Raw genomic sequence first — 363 nt, forward strand, 5'->3', positions numbered from 1 at the left:
CCTCGCCGGGGGCCTGAACTCCTCTGGTGAGGGACACACATACCCCCGGGGCACAAACCCTGCTGCCGGGGCTTGGACGCCTCCCTGCATTTAAAGTCTCTAGCCCCATCCCATCCGCAGGGTTTACGTGGTGGCATGGGCCCTACTCTAATTTTGCTCCTTTTGAGGATCAATAAAACCCGGTTTTAAACTAGTGTTGGTCTCGTCGGCGCTCCAAGCACTGTCCTTTCACTGCAGGGTGATCAGAGGGCTGGAGCACCTCCCCTGTGAAGAGAGACTGAGAGAGTTGGGGCTGTTCAGTCTGGAGAAGAGAAGGCTCCGAGGAGACCTTATTGTGGCCTTCCAGTATCTTAAGGGGGTACA

Source organism: Apaloderma vittatum, unplaced genomic scaffold (assembly GCF_000703405.1).
Source record: "Apaloderma vittatum isolate BGI_N311 unplaced genomic scaffold, ASM70340v1 scaffold13452, whole genome shotgun sequence".
Taxonomy (NCBI): domain Eukaryota; kingdom Metazoa; phylum Chordata; class Aves; order Trogoniformes; family Trogonidae; genus Apaloderma; species Apaloderma vittatum.